At 39.0% G+C, this 18545-nt stretch overlaps 1 protein-coding gene across 2 annotated transcripts in view; it reads left to right on the forward strand.

Moving 5' to 3' along the window:
• The window catches only part of Bach2 (BACH transcriptional regulator 2), a 362229-nt gene that overhangs the window by 187908 nt on the left and 155776 nt on the right, over window positions 1-18545 (forward strand). For both annotated transcript variants that reach the window (XM_090338427.1, XM_090338425.1), the window contains exon 3: window positions 14845-14993. The gene's annotated coding sequence lies outside the window, so the exon portion shown is untranslated. The remainder of the gene's footprint in view (window positions 1-14844; window positions 14994-18545) is intronic.

Raw genomic sequence — 18545 nt, forward strand, 5'->3', positions numbered from 1 at the left:
ACATCAAAAGAAATGATGACAATATTACTTGACTAATCAAGTGAGAAAGACAACTCATAGAAAGGGAAAAAAATATTTGTGAGTCACAGCTTAGCATTGATAGCTACTCAAGAGGCTGAGATATGAGGAAAAGCCAGCCCATACAGAAAAGTCTGTAATAATCTTACCTTCACTTAACCAATAAAGAGTCAAAAACAGAGATATGGTTTACATGGTAGAGCACCAGACTCAAGCAAAAAAGCTAAGTGAGAGCACAGGGCCCCAAATTCAAGCCCCAATATTGGCGCACACACACACACACACACACACACACACACACACACACACACACAATTGCAAGCCATGTGTCTGGCAAAGTATGCACACCTGTTATAATTTATTGCTCAAAAACATAAATAATAGATAAATGATTAAAGTAGGCATTTTATTCTATTGTCAGGGCTATATACAGAGGGGTTACAGTTACATTTCTAAGGTGATGAGTACAATTACTTCTTGAACATTGTTACTCTTTCTCATGTTTTTCTCCCACTTTTCCTCCTCCCTTCCCAGCCGTAAAGTTCACTTCCAACCTATTTTCTTTTTTTTTCCAACCTATTTTCTTGTGGATATTGTTGTTATGTTGGTTCACTCTTTGTCCTTTTTAAAAAACACACAAATTGCAATTACTACCTGAAGAGATACTCAAAATCATGATAGTGAAATAAAATTAAAATCAGATCGAGATACCACTTCACTCCCATTTTGCGTAGCCTATTGTATAAAAGCTATAGGGGAGTAATTAGTGAGGATGTATAGGCCCCAGAAGCTTTATCTAGTGTTGATGGAATTGTAAGATGGTCATTTTGGAAAACTCTCAAATATAGGGTCATTGTATGTCTCCATATAGTATTTAATATTCTTCAGAGATGTAGAATCATTAGGTTATTTGTGTGTAAAGAGAGGAGGGGAATAGATTTATCTTATGGAATTAGTTCCTTAACATCATGTATGTAGACATGTAAGTCAGCAAGCTGGAGACTCAGAGAAGTCACAACACTATGGATTCAAAAGCATTTGCCTGTCAGAATTCTTCCTTCTTCAAGAAATGTCTTTCTCACTGTGAGACTTTCAACTGATTTAGTCACATCTACACTATGGAAAGTCGTGTGCCTTACTTAAAGACTACTAATACAAATGTGACACTCATCAGTATCTACCTGCATTTAGCCTGGGTACTATGCCTGATAGAAAAAGTTAACCATCACACACAGATGTTCTACTTCCACCCATATGAAACAATTAAAAATAAATGCTCATAGAAACAGCATTTATAATAGACAAAAAGCAAGAACAACAAATGTATTTGTAACCCAGATATGGCACATGCATTGTTAGCTTTCTGTTACTGTGTAAAAATAACTAAGCAAAACAACTTAAAAGGGAGAATGTTTTATAGGTCCACCATTTGAGAGATTTAAATCCATGACCAGTTCACAGCTGGCTTTGTTGTTTCTGGGCCTTGTGGTAGAAGGTCATGTGAGAGGAATTCTGTTCACCTTATAGTAGTGAGGAAGCAGAGAGAACGAGAGAGTGGGTGGGGGGCTGGAGGGGAAGCTGGGTCAGGGAATACCAGGAACAAGATTTAGACCCCATGTGAATGGCCCCAATGACCAGCTTCCTCTGAGCAGGCCATCTTCCTACACTTTCCATCACGTCCCCAAGGTCCATTCCACCATGAGTTTGTCAGTGGATTATTCTGTTGATGATATCAATACTGTTTCACTGAGGTTCAAACCGTCAGGACATGAAGCTTTGGGGAAATCTTCCATATTCAAACTACAACATGTGTACCGTGGATTATTATTGTTCCATCATCAAGAATGAAATACTTGCAGTGCTACATCCTAGGTAAACTTTAGTAACATCATAGTAAGTGAAAATAAGCCTGAAATGTTCAAAATGAGCAAACCCAGAGAGGCCAAAAGTACTATTTGCCAAGCATTGAAGCAAAAAGGAGGGATAACTGCTATGTATATGAGATTACTTTTGGATGTGATTGAAGTGTTCTAATATTGAATAGCAGTGGGGGTTGCACAACTTTGAATATGCTAAAAAATCACTGCATTTTATAATTCAAAGTGTGGATTTTATAGTACATAAATTATGTCTTAATAAACCTAACAGAAATTATCTGAGACTCAGAACATAGATTATCTTGACTAACTTAGCATCAGGGGTTGCTTCTAAAAGGTAATGTATGCTTGAGTCCCACATGTGAAGTTACAGAATAAGGAAATGGACATCACCATTTACTGGTTGCTTCTGTTTCAGGAACTGTTCTGTGAGATGAAATTAACATCCTGCTTTTTTATATCAGGAAATTAATCTTTTTTACTTCAGCTGGACAGTGGGTTAACTAGTACATTGATTGGGCCCAAGACCTAACATCAGGTCAGTTCTCTATCCACCTTACCTCATTGCTTCTAGAAGGAATCTCTGGACCAGGATGAACAGAGAACAACAGATTGGATGTTTAGAATGGTAGAGAAGATTATTCCAAAGAAGTAAAGATATGGAAAGATACTTTTTAGGGGGAAAAAAGCAAGAGAATTTTTTTTTTAGTGTGGGCTGTATGGCCAGGAGTTTGGCCTAGTTGGTAGAGTGCTTGCCTAGTTTGCACGAAGACCCAGGTTCAATTCTTCGGTACCACATACATAGAAAAAAACCTGGAAGTGGTACTATGGCTCAAGCAGTAAAGCTCTAGCCTTGAGAAAGTTCCAGGACAGTGCTCAGGCCCTGAGTTCAAGCCCCAGGCCTGGCAAAAATAAAAAACGAAAAATCAGGCATAGATGACTGGGAGGAGGTGGCAAGTAGGAAAAGAGGACAAAAACATGGAAAAGGGATATCAGTGTTCAAGAAGTAATATATCCACTACCTGATGATGTAACCGTAACCCCTCTATATATTACCTTGACAATACAATACAACAACAAAAATTAGGTGTAACTTTGTACATGACAAAAGTTCCAGAAAAGACCAATAATGCAGGTGATAAGAAGATGAGAGACCGCAAGGGTCTATGATGGCAAATTGAAGAACAGAAACTAAGCACATCGAGAAAGAGCAAACTTGTCATAGATTAGCAAAGAGAGTAGCCAGACAACTTGGCACAGCTGTACCAACACTGGGTTTAACTGGAAGCCAGACAAAGGTGCTCTTGAAGCTGAAAGCAGAAAAGACATTTCTCATGCAGAGAGAGACATGTGATATCCAAGAAAGTAATCCTGAGATGCTTTAGGGACCAGGGTCTAGTGGAGAGCCTGGGAAGAAAATGAACTCATGGAATTCTTGAACAAGTGATTGTAACCTGGTGTTTATGGATTCTTAGGGGTTCCCTAGAGAGGCTTAAAGGAGTCCTTAAATCCTTAAATATCATCTGGAAGTGTTTTGCGTGTCTATCTTTTGAGGAAAGAGGGTCATCAGGTTTCTAAAGGATCTGTGATAGGAGAGAAGTTGAAAATTTTATTTAGAGTACAAGGTTAATATTCTGGCTATGTGATAGATTGTGTTAAATGGTCCGGCACTCTTAATTTTTGGAATAAAAAGGAATTCCTAGTGAATGATCTCACTGCCTGTAAGGCAGTCTGATTCTGTCCTGGCATTTGCTAGAACTTGTTAGGGGATTAGGTAAGACAGGATGTTGGTACATTTGAGGTCATTAAGCTAAGAAGAGAAGGAAAAATAGTCGTCTTGCTAAATATATTTAGGTCAACCTAAATGCTTAACAGCTAAGTGTTGTTCTTTGTGCTCCATGCCAACATGGTGAAATCCTGCATAGAAACAAACCAGAGTTGTAGAAACAGCTCCATCTAGATGCAGTGTACTCATGAAAAAAAAAGAGCCTGTCTTTCTAAGAAATACTGTACTTGTCCTTTTATGGAGGGTTGTAAAAAGTGGTAAGATTGCAAGACATTTTTTGTAACCAATACAGAACCTAGAGAAACAACAAAAGCTCCCATTCCACCTGCTGACCCAAATCCTCACGATTCTAGGATCCAGGGCAGGAATAAGGAATGAAAAACATATGCTAAAAACAAGTGATTTTTCTGAAAGACTTTACAAGGGAGACAGAGCAGGTCAAGCAGCTGGGCAGCAAAGTACAGATTTTATTTGAAGAAATAATAGGAAATATTTCAGTATTAAGCAGAACAGTAAATATAAAAGTTTTGAATGTTAAGGTCACTCTGGTTGGTGTGTGGAACATGGATAATCAGTGGTGTGCAGAAAAGTGTCAGCTTAAACAGTCCTGAGACCGATGTCCTTAAAAGGGGATGGGCAAGGGGGGGCGAAGGGGGCTCACCTGCATCTGGGAACTTGGACTTCCTGATTGGCCTTAACATTCCTTAACTGATAAGGATGCTTTGTAAAGGGATCTGTTCAAAGTGGCTTGTGCTTGAACACCTGTTTTCTTTCTGGTATTCTGGAATTCTGCCCAGCTGAGATATACCTACATGACCAGCATTCAACAGAAGCTGTGGACACAGAAAGCTCTAAGGAGCTTCCCTGTAGACAGAACTCCCACCTTGTTCCAATCTAATATTGAGGGGAATGAGCACATCCTACATAGCTCTACTGCATGTTGACTCTTGGGAGAAGTCTGGATTGTTTTCTTCAGGCTCTCCCCATTCACTTTTTCCCTTGGCTGATCTGGCTGTGCTTGCTTTAACCAGAATAAATCACACCCATGAGTACATCTGCTGAGATTTGTAAATCCTCCCAATCACCTCACCCAGGGCTGATGTTCCCTTCCTTACAAGCCAGTTACCATGACAATAGCAGTAGACTAGGTGAGAAATAATGGTTGGGAGCAATACAGGTTAAGAGTAAATGGACTTGAAGCATCATTTGAAGGTAGAATGGACAGTCTAGAATCTGGTCATGAGGGACTATATTTGGAAATAAGTTTTCTTTTGGCACAGCTTCATCAATAGTATTGCCTTTTCCTGAATGGTACATCACATACTCTTTAGATGACATACGTCTTACATGTCTTGCACAGACTTGTTGTAACCCTTACCCTGCTACAGTGTTCAGCTCTGTGGGGACCCCAATACCTTTGTGTGGGATCAGCCCAGAAGCACATTGACATGAGTGAGTTATTAGGCCACTTGGCACCCACACCCATGCAACCTGGAAGTCTGGAGAACCTGTGAAACTCCCTAGAAATGGGTAGGATCTTGTAGAGTATTCTTTCTGATGGATGAATCATTGGCTGAGAAGAGGCTCTAGGGCAGAAAGGAGGGAGCTAAATGCCCATCATGGCTTGACCAGATAGTGACCCTAGGAGAAGTTAAGGCATTGTTGATTGATATCAAGGATACCAATATGCCTAGTCAAAACTTAATCTGATATCACAGATGATCCTTGAGGAAAGGATGGAAAATATGATGCTTGAGCATTCTGGGATGTTTTGAATACATGAGAAGCTTAAGACATTGAAGCTTCTGGCATTGTAAGACACTAAGACCCAGAGTGAGAGACCTGATAGGGTGTGTTTTTGCTACCCTGTTCAGGGACTGAGAATAAATACCATATGCTTATGATTCACTCGTAGAGAATAACCTGGACCATTTTAAATAAGGTGTCTGCTACTGATAGTGACTGTAGAAAAAAAACTGCCACAGGGAAAGAAGTATAAATTCTACATACTTCATGAGATAATAATCATTTTAGTACTATTAAGCTAATCAGCTTTTTTTTTTTTTTGGCCAGTCCTGGGCTTGAATTCAGGACCTGAGCTTTTCCCTCAAGGCTAGAGATCTACCAATTGAGCCAAAAGCACCACTTCTGGCTTTTTATGTACATGGTACTGAGGAACCAAACCCAGGTCTTTGTGCATTCTAGACAAGCACTCTACCACTAGGACAAATTCTCAGCCCCTAACCAGTTTTTTAAAATACAAATAATTAAATTGCCACGAGACATATAGCTTTGTCACCTTATTTTGGCATATGACTGGTAGCACCTAGGAAAAGTGCTCATATTTCCTTTTGAGGAGGCGACTGAGTGAGTTTCCCCTGTATTGTAGTGGATGGCAGTAAGCTTGAGTTCAAATCATGAGGCATCTTCTCTCCAGGTATGTGACTTAGCAAGACACTTTGCTTCTCTAAAGCAGACTTCTTTCATCCATTAAATAGGTGATTAATACCTGAAAAATTCCTACCTCAGTTCACAGAAAATAGAAGTTTCACGCACAATCAAATTTTACCAAGCAAGTTTTCCGTGTTCCTTTTTTAATGGTAGTGTAATTTGAACTCAGGGGCTACTGAGTTCACTGGACACTTTACCAGTTGAACCACATCTCCAGTCCTGCGTTTTGCTGAGTATTTTTGGAGATGAGTTCTTGAGGACTTTTCTTTCCAGGTTTATTCTGAACTCTGAATAGCTAGGATTATAGATATGAACCCCTGGCACTCAGCTAACACTTAGAGTTTTGTTGTTATTGTGTCATTCTCTTTCCTAACAATTGTCTTTTCTAACAATTCCATTTTCCAAATAGTGACACAAGAAGTTCTGATTAAGCCTTCCATTTATGGTAGAGGTAAAAATTTGAATTCTCCTTTATTTGGGAACATAAGTGTTTCCAGTATCAAAGATGTAAATTTTCTAGCTGTGATTCTCTAACTAATAACCTGACATGTAAGTGGAAAAATTCAGAATTCTGCTTTTTGAATCTTTGTTTTCTCCATCCTGCTTGAAATGGCAGCATCTCCTCCCCCGTCATTTTCTGTTGCAGCTAGAGCACATTTCTTACAAAACGTTCCTTTGCCAGTGGAATGAAACAAAAAGCTTAAAAAGATCTTTGATCCAAAAGTCTGACTAAAACCACAAACACTTAGATTGTTTGGAAAGTAGACTTTTCAAATTTTATCTTTGTCGATTCCAAAAAGTTGACATCAACTGACCTGTTACTTTTTAAAACCCCTGTAGCTATAAGCTGCTATATGCGGTCTCATCTTTCTGAGTATGAATAAGGACTCTGGGTTTGCTCAGAGTTAGAGTTTTTGTCAGTAATCTGTTACCAAGATTTCAATGAAATTTTGATACAACCGGTGACTCGCAGAACTTAAGAGAGTTACCTTTGGTCATGGGATGTGTGTGTTTTTTACTTCTTCATTTTGTTTTCTGATCACTCTAAATTATCTTTTTACTCATCCCACAGGGGAAAAGTGGTAGTGGTGATCTGTGTGTGTGTGTGTGTGTGTGTGTGTGTGTGCACATGCGCGCGCACACACACATTCACACGCACAGATGTAGAAGTGTCATTTTTTTCAGCACTAAGAATTAATTAGCCTACACTGGCACAAATGCCAATTTAAACCCAGAAAGTGAGATTGGCTTACCTTCCACATGCCATCTCATTGGGTTGCTGAGCAAAAATCAGGTTGCTTTGTGTGATGAATCAATCTTATTTTTAAATTAAAGAATTTATTAACATTGATTTTTACATCATATTTCAAATGACGTATTTAACAAACAAGTATTCAAGAAGGGAATCTCTATATACAGTCACTGGCACTTATAATTTAGAACATAATTAAAATTAGGCTGAGGGTTGTATGTCATAGATACATATTAATCTATGTAATAAAACATTATGTCTATAGAGTCATACATTTTTATGTCTATATAGTTGTGTTTGTATTTTCAATACCGTGTCCATAGCATTGGGTACGCAAATAATGAGACCTTGCTCTTGTACTGTTTGGATCTAATAGCCACATATTAAGGATACCATGCACCTTTTGCTCCTTTGGTCTTGACTTGTCTCACTGAACATGATTCTCTCTAGATTGATGAATTGATCTTGATAATAAGACAGTGAGCTATTTTGCTTCCCAAGCATGATGTTACTGACTCTGATGTCCAGACAGATGTAATTCTGGTTGAAATAAGACCATAAACTAATATTCTGGATATTTTGTTTTGTATTCTTTGGATCACTTGTAAATCCCAGTAAGAGAGGAAGAATTGATGAAGATAGAATGGAAGAGAATTTAAAATAAGAAGACATGAGGAGCAATACTGGGAATCAAAAGAGTATTTATCACTTTTGTGTTTTAAAAAGTTTGTTATTGCTACTGACTTGTGATATAGATAGAAGTACCTCAACTGTAGAAAAAAAATAGTGTTTTGAAGAAAAACAAATAGGGTTTTGCTTATCAAGTCCCATTAAAGCCACTAAGACAATCTTAGCTAAGAGTCGAGATATAGGATACAGAATGCAATCAACCTTACTTGCACAAGAAGTACCTTCTAGAAAATCTGATCATTTCACACCTAATTGGTATAAATGTTCCACTTGCTCACTGTTTGAAGCTGGAGACTCACTTGCATATCTTTATAACCGTTGCTGTAATTAAATACCATTTGCGTTTTCTTAGCTTAAGTATAGAGATCTCACTGACTTTCTTTTAAGCAAGCTTAAGCAAGAAAAAAACATGCAGATAATTTTCCATATCTGGGATATGATATTTTACATCAAAGCAAACCAATCGTCAACATTCAGATATCTGGTTTTTCAATTTCCCCCAGCTTCTCTAACAGTAAATGGGAAGAAATGAAACAGTGCTTTCATTCTTAGTGTAGCATGTTGTATCTCCTCCACAACTTTTCCTACAACCAATCTGGTGAGCCACTCTGAGAGTTTTTGAGGTCGTTCGAAATCATTCTAGTTGAAATATGCCAGTAGGGCATGGAAGAGCTTGTGATTCTCTTATTCATCACTGTTTTTTTTTTTTCATTTTTTTCTTCTTTTTTTTGTTTTTATTCTAGTCCTGGAGCTTGAGCTCAAGGCCTGGGCACCGTCCCTGAACTTCTTGTACTCAAGGTTTGTACTCTACCCCCTGAGTCACAGCACCACTTCTGCCTTTTTCTGTGTATGCGGTACTGAGGAATCGATCCCAGGGCTTCATGCATGCTAGGCAAGCACTCTATCACTAAGACACATTCCCAACCTTGTCATTGTTTTGAGACACCCAAATCTGAACAAAATCTAGGAGGGGGTTAGTAAATATTGTTGCAATGAATGCAGTAGGAATTGGCCTGTAAAATCGTGGAATCTAAAATACCTTCAGGAGAACTTGTATCTGAGATAATGCTGCATTGTCTGCTAACCACATGCAGCTATTTAAATTTCAGTTCATTTAAATGCACAAAAGTTAAAACTCAGTTACTCATTCACATGAAGCAAATGTCACCGTGGTCAGTAGCCACACAAGGCTAGCTGCTGCCATGTTGAACTACATAAATGCTGAACATAACCATGAGGCAGAAAGTTGTATTATGCAGTGTGGGAGAGAACAGGTATTTTTAAAGTAAAATCCCCACATGATCATAGTATACGCTTAACACCAAAGGCCTTTTTACATACCTCATCCCACTCTAAGTGGCTAAGAAAGCTAAGAAAGGGTAGGTAGCCCACAGAAATATGTTTCTGAGACTGAAAGCCAAGCAGACTGTTAGCTAGACTGATATTTGGTTGGTATACATTGTTATAGTAGTAATACATCTATCTATGCCAGTTAATAAAAACCCGATGTTTTAAACTTTCCAGTATTACTTTCTTGTATTTTAGAAGCATTGCTCATTACTGTATATACTTTTCAGCAAAATGAGCAAGTTAATATCTACTCCAGCCTGGGAGTTTGACCTAGTGGTATAGCGCTTTCCTAGCACGCACAAAGACCCAGGTTCAATTGCTTAGTACCACATACACAGAAAAAGCCTGAAGTGGTACTGTGGCTCTGTGGTAGAGATATAGCCTTGAGAAAAGCCCAAGGATAATACTCAGATCCTGAGTTCAAGCCCCAGGACTGACCAAACAAAAAAACAAAAAACCCTACACCATCCCAGGGACTAGGAAGCTACTCAAGGATGTTGTACCACCACTACAAATGGGTAGGTGCTGTCTTTGACTTTATGATATCTTTGACCTTCAAGAGGAACCACTTCCTTTCTTTATGGAGGCACAAGAGCCTAAACTCAGTGCCTTGTGCTCTTGCTGCTTGGCATTCATGCTCATAACTGATGATCTACCACTGACTCCCACCTCCAATCCAGCATTTTGCTAGTTATTTGGAGATGGAGTCTCCCAGACTCTTCTTCCAAGACTGGCTTAGATCCTCCAGGGTTTAGTTTCCTGAATTGCTAAGGTTATAGGCATAAACTGTGAGTACCGGTGGGAAGTATTAGACTCACGAGTACTAAGTGAATAACAGGCCAGCCAGCATTAGAAAGCTTCTATGAGCCAATAGATCCACATCTCTCCTATGAAGTACAGAAGTCTAACTCTTTTGAGAACAAGATAACAAGCATGTGGCGTTACTAGTTTTTAACCTGTGGCATTTCACAGTTCAGAATTTAGTGACACTGAAAGTAATGACTTCATTCAAATTATGTGTTTTATTATTTTTTTGTTTTGATAATGTGCCAGCTGCATAGACTTTGGTTCAACACAGAAGCAGAAGTGGGCTGCTTTGAAGAGTATTTTTAAAATGAGAGAATCCAAATTTGTAATTAGCTTTTTACAAATGCTGCTTGTACAGTTTGAGTATCTAGAGAGCTTCTGATAAGCACTGATGCTATTAGGGGTGATTTGATATTTGTACTCCTGCAAGCAATTAGACTCATCTGAAAAAAAAAAAACCAAAGTGTTCTGTTTGATGAGTCTTTTTCTCTAAAGCCAGCATACTTTTCAGACCCTACAGTCTTTGCTTGTGAAATTAATCATATATCTGACTATGGCAAAAGAAAACCACTAATAAGGCATTATACTCACTTTGACACCTAAGTATCAGGAGAATGCTGCTGAAATTGTAAAACAAGGAGCTATAGAGAAGGGAATGGTACACTTCTTTATATATGTTTGGTCTTTTGATTTTTATAATAGAAAAAATCATACCTTTAGGTAGGATGATTGGAAAAGATCAATGTAGCTCACTCTTGAGAAGTGAAAAATGGCTTGGTGTGCCTATACCTCACGCCTGTAATCTTAGCTTCTTGAGAAGTTAAGCTATTTGAAAGGTCCCAGGCCAACCAAGGCAGAAAAGACGATGAATCCATCTCAATAGAAAGAAGCTAGGTGTGGTGTCACACACCTATCATCACAGCTATGGTGGGAAGCCTAACATAAACAGGCTGATTATGATCCAGACATACATCCAGGCAGGAATCCAGACTCTGTCTCAAAATATACCAGTGCAAAAATGGCTGGAGGCATGGCTCAACAGTAGAGCATCTACCTAGCAAAAAAGCAGCTCGGCATTCAAACCCAATACCACCAATTTTTTTTTTTAATGTATTACTCACTTTTTCCTAAGAATATTCTTACAAGCCACTTTGAGATTTTGTTTTTTCTAAATCAATCTAACTGGAAAATACCATTGTGGGGGGGAGTATTCATGATTCAACTGAAAGAGTAAGGTTATTCATGCTGTCTAACAAGGGAATATCTTCTCAGTTTGCCTTTATTAGCCTATGAAAATTGTGGCATCCTCTATGCCAAATTAGAAGAATCTCTAAATGAAAAGGAACTTGGGACCAGGGAAACTTGCAATGGCCATCTTCACCATAGCCATCTTGAGGAAAAACACATCTGTATGTTTGTTTTATTACCATATTATGATGTCTGTAACTTCCTGCATTCTTTTTGCATTGTTTACTCTTTACTCTCAATTATGCTGTAAAAGATACGGCCTCCTGGGCCTGGAGTTGGCCTAGTTGTAGAATGTTTGCCTATCATGCATGAAGACCTGGGTTCGATTCTTCTGTACCACATACACAGAAAAAGCCAGAAGTGGTGCTGTGGCCCAGGGGCAGAGCGTTAGCCTTGAGCAAAAGTGCTCAAGGACAGTAACCTAGGCCCTGAATTCAAGTCCCAGAACTGGCAAAAAAAGAGAGAGAGAGAGACAGAGACAGAGACAGAGAGAAAGAGAGAGCGCAAAAACCAATGTGGCTTCCTTCATGTCAATATAGCACCTCCAAAAGACTTATTATTACCTTACATTTCTTGCTTTTTTTAGATTCTGTAGATGGTGCTGACAAATCATGGAATGCTTAAGTTGGTGATTTATAGTCAGACCTGGAGTCATCATGACAATGAGACATTAAGCTGGAGGAGATCTTTGAAGTTCAAAAGCTGAGGCTGCCAAACAATGTGTGGCATAAGGAGGACTGATGGCTGAACATGTACTTTTCACCTTGCCAGCTGCCCGATTTTATGCCAGTGCACTCAGAAACCCATGAGAGAGAGAGCACACAGAAGCATAGTGACCACGTGGGTTGATTATAATCATGAATAAGTCTGATCACTCGTCTTCATATCTTTTTCTGTTCACTATCGCCATGCTGAAGAACATGGCGAAACAACAACAATAAAAAGAAAACCACCCTAAGGGAGAGATGAACAAGGCCTCTGTTTTCCAGAAGCTATATTTTTCAGCCATAGTTTCTCAAGGGGTTTCCTTTCATGCTAGTCTGTGAATTTTCCTATACTCTTCTTCTAGCCCTCCTATGTTTAGACCCATGGACAAGCCACAGCGTCTCCATTGTCCACACCTCACTCAGCCTGGGTCACTTGGTGTAAGCATTGTATTAACACCATTTCTCTCTTACCTGAACTCAGCAAGCTGCTCACTATCGTCTGTAAGAAGTCAACAAAATGTCCTAAATTTGCTGACCAGGTTAGAACTTTAGAAAGGTATGTGAAGTATGAGGGGGCTTTCCTTCACCTACAAAAACACTGGTAACTAATAAGTTAGTGAGGTTTACAAGCTAATATTCAAATATGTACTTCAAAGTGTTATTTGCAATAAAATTTATGAAAACTATCTGTATTTCCCCCAAATGAGAGTACTAGTTCAACAGATTGCTTTTCTATGGAATATAATTTTACACAGGAAAAAGTATGCTTTTAAATAACTTGGGAAAATTCCTATAATTTACATTTTCGTTCTTAATTACATTAAAAATTGAACAGAAAAGCTTTATGCATGTTTGTGTATCTGAAAAAAATACTGGTACATATCATATTTGGTATTCTAAATGCCAAAGGTTTCAGGATTTTTTTAATTTTAGTTTGTGTTCTTTCATTTTTTGTAACCTTTTTTTCTTTTTTTTCATAATAGAAGGGTTACATTATATTCATCAGATAGAAGGTGCATTACTTCACAAACATTGATACCCTTTCTCATGTCTTGATCCCCATTTCCCTTCCCCCACCCCCCTCATCTTGTTTTCCCCCTTCCCTATCCTATTTCAAATAAACAAATAAGCATATATACACGATATCAGATAACAAGGTAAAATACTGTAACAATATGAGATAACCAAGGGACAGCAAAAGAGATGAGAGATAGCATAGTACATTAAGGACAACAATCACTCATTATATGGCTTTTTTTCTATATCATGGAGCGTCATTTCATTTAGCGTCATACTATATGTCTTTATGTATCTAGCTTTTGCTCTATTGTAAGTCTCTGCTAGGAGAGCCCAAAGTTTCTACTGATTATGACAAATGAACCTCTTTGATATGAAACATAGTGTAAAACACACCTGACATAAGGCTCTGTGCTATCCCACTTAGTAAGAGTGAGCCTCTGTTTAATATGTTGCTGATCCAGACTTTTGTAGGCTAATATATGATAAGTGGTGGCTGCATTAAAATATATTCTAATATAAAATAACCAGGTACCTCCCGCTACTCAGGAGGTAGAGAATGGGAGGATTATAATTTATGGTTAGCCAGAGTAAAGAGTAAAGCCTTGTCTTAATCAAAAGCTAAGTGTGGTAGTTCATGTCTGCAATCCAAATTACTTGAGACCAACTGCAGACAAAAACATACTGTCCATAAAAATGACCTAGAGCAAAAGGGGAGTGCATGGCTCAACTGGTAGAGTGGTTGATCTCCAGACCCCGAGTTCAAGCCCCAGAACTGATCCCAAAAAAGTTCTAAAATAAATTTGAATTCTGAATAGTATCAAACTTTTTTTTCCCAGTCCTGGGGCTTGAACTCAGGGCTAGTGCTCTTTTGAGCCACGCACCACTTCTGGCTTTTTTCTATGTATGTGGTACCAAGGAATTGAACCCAGATCTTTGAGCATGTTAGGCAAGCACTCTACCACTAGGTCAAACTCCTGGCCCCCATATCCAACTTTAAGAGTTCCAGGGAAGGGTTTATAAATCTGAACAAAATATCTTTAGTAATTTATTGGTGTCCAAATTACCATTGCTCTTTTTTTCTCTATCTTTTAAATTTTTTCCACATGTTCTATAATAAGTGCATATGAATTCATCACCATAAAATATGTATTACTGATGTTAAAAGAAACAGGATCGTGTCACTTTAGCCAGAATTTCCAAGTGAATCATTGACTTCCTGAATTTCCCCTAGTTAAGAGCCACAAGAGTGGAAATATTCCAACTTGAAAGAAAAAGCATTCCCAAGGTGAAATGGAGTAAACAGATTAAATATAGGCCTGTCCCTGAGCAGCCCTTGGGTTCCTGAGGGTAAGAGGACAAGGGGAGGGATGCTTACTAAAGGAAGCACCTCACGAATGAGTTTTCTACCTGGTAGAGCCCAAGTGTTGGTACTTCGAACTGTTTAGGTATATTCTGCTTGCATGGTTTGGTTCAAGAAACACATACCCGAAAACACAGTAGGTCACTAGAGAGACTATAAAATATGAAATGAATGTATCAAGAGATAGCAGTAGGGAGGTGACTTGCAAAGTTTACTCTAGTGCACTGGTGACTTGCAAAGTTTACTCTAGTAATGGATAACTTTTCCTCTCTGCTTAGGTGGACTCTCACTAATCTATCACAAGGTTGCCCTGTCAAGCTTTGGGGTCCATGTCTGAATGGATTGCTGTGGCCTCCTCATCTCTCCCTTTGTCCAGTTCCCTGCATCCTAAGACTCAAAGCCAGGACAGGACCTGGGAAAATTATATGTAAGTTTTGACTTAAATTTTATTTTCCTTAACTAAGTATTGAGACATGGTTTCTTAGGCAATAGTAGCAAATAACTAAGCACACAAAAATTACCTTTGTTTTAACCAAGTATTGTGAGAGGTATAATTGAGACAACTTCCAGAGCTAGAATCTGAACATTGGTGATTTCTTAATTCACCCCTTCTTAAACGTTAGCCACCACCAGAATCACCCAGAGGATTTGATACAGACTGGTTGGCCTTAGGCTCAGGGCTGTTCATTCAGTAGATTGGATGCTGGTGAGGAATTTGCTTGTGTAAGCAAATTTCCAAGTTATGCTTCAGTAGCTGGTTCAAGAACTCCCTTAGATCATAAGCACTGCTTTCACTTTGATAGTTCACACTTGGCAGTCCTAGCTATTCAGAAGGCTGAGATCTAAGGATCACAGATTAAAACCAGCAGAACAGGAAAATCCATCAGACTCTTGCCTTCAATTAACCACCAAAAAGCCACAAGTGGAGCTGTGGATCAAGTGATAGAACACAAGTCTTGAGCAAAGGAGCTAAAGGACAGTGCTCAGGCCCTGGCTTTTCAAGCCCCAGTACTAACACACCACACACACACACACACACACACGCACACACACACACGCACACACACAGAATGCTTTATTCAAAACATCAACATATATCAGAAAAAAAGCTGTAACATCTTCTCTGTTCCCTCCTTCATATTCGAGAGTCCACACCTAGCAACATGCCAGCCTTCTCCTTTCCCTGCTAGTACTAGATATTCTGTGGTTTTCAGGACACAGGATGGTACATGCTGTTATCAGCCACAGACACTGAATAGCAATAGTCCCTTTGTGGATACATTCACTATGCTTGAAAAAGAACAACCATTTTTCCCCTGGGGTGGAAAAATATCATTCAAAGTGAGTATTATTTCTCCCGCATCCACCTAAATGTGACTTCAGTTAAAAAAGCGAGGCATATCACCACTGAGTAACTCAGGTCAGCAAGTCCAATGCTTTGTGGGATTCTTGGGACTGATCAATTTTAGGGGTCAGGCTATTACTACATTTGCCTTCAAATAGGCTAATTACCTACTTATGAAGAGCATTTGTGCCATATTAATAGAAAAACTTGGGAGAATGGTTAAAACAATTGCACATTTGGACATGTGAAGGTACGTTCAAGTATAGTTAGGTGCCTGTCAGCGTGCATATACTTTGTGCATTTCTGAGCTTTTATTGTAGGAGTTATAAATGACATTTTTTCTTTTACTTTATTGAATCAATGTGAGTGTAAAAACAGTATGACTAGTGCTGTCCAGAAAATATTTGAGAAATTGCTGAGCATTTAAATCTGTGATTTATAATATGCTACTTGGATGTGTTCATTTTATCATTCAAAGAAACATTCTGAATTTGTGGCTAGTATTAAGAATGATCACTATTAATAAAGCAGTTGCCAAGGAACTATGTAATGAAGGAACTCATTGATTGCATCAACACTAATAGTATGAAGCCAAAATGTCCCGGAGATAGATTGAAATGCACATGTTTAAAATAAACTCCCAAGGGCAGTAAAGCAAGACAAAAAGTGACAGGTGATGAAAGAATTCCTGGTGGAATTTACCCAGAGATATCCTCCTCAGTTTCTCCAAGAACAACTGAGATGGTACAGGATTGACAGAGTTGCAAGTGATGCAATTATCTACTACTCCACCCTTGCAAACTTTAGCGTGTATGTCAGGCACTGCTAGTTGTTCTGCACATCATTCTTGGAGGGGAAATTGTCAGTTTCTGAGGCATATTTGGCAGGAAGAAAAAGAAAAGGTTCGGATCAGACACTTCCGATCCAAAACCTCTGCTTTGCCATGCTATGAATCTGCACATGTACATACCAGGCATTTCTGTGGGTAGGCTGTGCTCTGTCAGACCTGCAAGTGGAAGGAAGAAGCTGTTGTGCCACCTTCGGTAAATTTGGGGCTATGAAAGCTAGCTAGACAAGGCAGAACCTGCCTAGATCATTCCCTGCACACTTGGAGAGACTATTTTGTCACCAAGGGCTTATAGGGGCAGGCTTCTGGCCCAAGGGATATATAAGGCCCCAGCATCATTATGGAACATTACAAAACAGACTATATTTTTCTGCATACTACACATCAGCTAGCCACAGCCATCTGCCTGTTTTGATCATTTTGTGTGGCATACAAATGATACTATCCAAATGGACCTTGGCAAGAAAAAAAAGTTTCCTCATCTCTCTCAGAGACTCCATAAAATGGAATACTACCATGCTGAAGGCATAGCTCAGTTGGTAGAGTGCCTGCCTAGCGAGTTGGGACCTTGAGTTTAGTACCACAAAAAAAAAAGATACTGTCAGGAGAAGAGATTATGGGAGAATCTCTATACTTTCTGCTCAATTCTTCTTTAAAACTAAAACTCAAAGGTTTATTCTTTTTATAAAACTGAAGTCCTGAAAACACTGGAACAAAAATACTATGCGATCCAGCAAGTCCATGTCTGGGTTTTCCATGTCTGGGTAGGAAACCCAGACAAGTTTGAGCAGGGAATTGAACGGGTATTTATGTTCCATGCTCATAGCAGCAGTATATAATGTAATCAAAAGGAAAGAACAGCTCACATGCCCATCAACAGATGAATGAATTCAAAACTGAGGTATATACACACTGTGGAATATTGTACAGTCTAAAGAGGTATAAAATTCTGGCACATGCCACCATGTGGATAAACCCTGAAGAATAAAATCAGCTAGGTTCAAAAGGGAAATCTGTAATTGCTCTTACATGAAGTACCTAGAATTATCAGTTTTGTAGAGTCAGGAAATTGATGGGTCATTGCTGGGAAAGGGGAATCGAGAAATGAGGGAAAGTATTACTTAATAGATAAGATGAAAATATGATTCTGGACAGAAAAGGTGATAAGGGTTGAACAATATGATGTACTTGACATCACCACAGTGTGCATTAAAATTATCAAAATGATACATTTTATGTCTGTTACCACAATAAGAAAAATTGATTCAAGTCTTAGGAATGTGTTTCCTGCTGGTGTAAAGACAAACCTATTGGGGGCTGGGGAGTATAGCCTTGTGGAAGAGTGCTTGCCTGGCATGCAAGAAGCCTTGGGTTCAATTCTTTTGTACCACATACACCTGGAAGTGGTGTTGTGGCTCAAGTGGTAGCTAGCCTTGAGAATGCCCAGCGATAGTACCCAGGCCCTGAGTTCAAGCCCCATGTGACACCAAAAAAAAAAAAGACAAACACATTGGAATCCATCAAGGAAACTTGTTAAAAAGATCTGTAGTGTCAAGGAAAATGCCACCAAGAGAAGCATGCCTCACTGGGATGGAGGGAAGAATGTTGTCAGCCACCTATAGCTGAGCTGATCTAGTGCTGATCATGTGCTCCAGCACATGCTGGGAGCACTGTGACAACAGGGTTAGGGCATTTGTGCTTGACTATAACTCCTAATGGCCTCACTCAGTAGAGGCAGGTGTATAGGAAGAAAGGCAGGATTGTAGACTTGCTACTGGGCACAGTAT

This window comes from Megascapheus bottae, chromosome 8, assembly GCF_031878675.1.
Source record: "Megascapheus bottae isolate mThoBot1 chromosome 8, mThoBot2.hap1, whole genome shotgun sequence".
NCBI classification, from domain to species: domain Eukaryota; kingdom Metazoa; phylum Chordata; class Mammalia; order Rodentia; family Geomyidae; genus Megascapheus; species Megascapheus bottae.